The sequence below is a fragment of the Mastomys coucha genome, chromosome X (assembly GCF_008632895.1).
Source record: "Mastomys coucha isolate ucsf_1 chromosome X, UCSF_Mcou_1, whole genome shotgun sequence".
Lineage (NCBI taxonomy): Eukaryota > Metazoa > Chordata > Mammalia > Rodentia > Muridae > Mastomys > Mastomys coucha.
Window position 1 is genome coordinate 85,457,264 of NC_045030.1, and position 1,697 is coordinate 85,458,960.

Here is a 1,697-nt window from a genome sequence, read left to right on the forward strand (position 1 = left end):
TAATATTGTTTATTTTTGAAAGCATCATTTTAATATTTTCAATGACTTGAATTTAATGTCATACATTAAATCAAATATTCTAAAAAATTACACACTAAAATGAGAGCTTCATGGATGTCTGGATCCAGTCCATCTGCTTCACTATGGTGATGTTATCTAGGATCTTTGAAATAAATGTTAAATGCTTTATGTCTATAGAGAAAAGAACCAGCTCAAATAGTGGATAACTGAGACTTGCCTGCATATGACATTATTCATATTAACTAATCTCTTCTGACAGCATAGTTTGTAAACTCATTATTGTCGTTCAATATGCAAATCATGAATAATAGTCAAATTACCCTTCATTGTTATGTTACCAGGCTTACTGGACAGAAAAGCAGTGACCATAAACTTACTAAGTTGCATGATAAATAACTTTGATTCAGTACTTCTTTTGTCTAATGCTCAAAATGAAAGAACACTCAGATTTCTTCATTGGTTCATCTTGATACATTCACTACTTTAGCTTAGTTTAATTTGGTAGGATTGAAGAAAATATTGTTCTAGGTTTAATTTACCTGGATTATTGAATCGTTAGGAGGTATGATGGTAGACATAATTCCACATTTCTCATAACAAATTTGCAGCAAGAAAATGGGCTTCACACATTTGTTGATTTTTTTTAAATGTGAGATAGTTTTATTTTTTTCTGGTGGAAGCACTCCTTTTTTTATTTTGTCATATTCTTTAAAATTTATAAAATATTGTACCAATAAAAATGAGTATTATAAAAATTGTTTGATATCAAACAAAAATCAATTGAACAGATGCTTGTCTACAGCAATACTGAAAATACACATTTTTCTCAATATAAAATTTAAATAACTCCAAATATATTAACTATATTTTAAAATAATACATAACTACTAGTATCTTTTTAAGTGAACATAAATAGTCTTTTTGTTTGTTATTTTATTTGTTTTGTTTTTAGTAGAGCTTAAAATCTTGGCTCTTACTATGGCACAAGGCAAAATAAGAACAATTTTTAGACATTGGAATTCATTGTAATAAGGCTGTACTTCAATGACCCTCACATCACCAAAGGATTTTACCTCCATAGTAGCTAAGCTAAGAGTTGACAGTTCTGCTGCATCAAGGAGTGAGTTGTAGGCACGATTTTTGGATACAGATTTCCTGTTATGGTCAAAGCTATTTAACTTGAGTGAGTATCTTTATTCTCAGCCCACAGAGAGGAGGTTACAACATCTAAGAAATGGTGTGTGTATTAAGATGGTCTATCCATGATGTCATTCACCAACTGTTTCAATGAACAATGGTTCTGCTTGGAGGGTGGCACAGATATTAGGTGAGGGTAAGAATCTGGTTCATTGGCTGTGATAATTTTTAAAAGCATTAATCTCAGAGATAGAGTAACTTATAAAGTCCTCTTCTTCAGACTTGATACAATAGTTACAAACATCAAGCAAAGCATTTAGTCTCACTCTTTGTGGTTCTCTTATAAGCCACCTCCCAAGTTAATTGTCTATATTTCTTTTGGCTGTATAGATACATTTGAAATATGTAAGCTGTTCTGAAAACCATAGTATAATGTAAAAACATCAAATAAACAATCTTAATAGAGAGGCTGAGATAGAAGCCTGATTTCAAGACCATTATGTGGAACCCAGCAAGACACTGTCATGTACAAACAAGCA

General features: G+C 31.1%; 1 protein-coding gene across 1 annotated transcript in view; it reads left to right on the plus strand.

The window, feature by feature from the left end:
* Dmd (dystrophin) overlaps window positions 1–1,697 on the plus strand; it is a 2,056,279-nt gene that overhangs the window by 889,610 nt on the left and 1,164,972 nt on the right. The gene's annotated exons all lie outside the window — the stretch shown is intronic.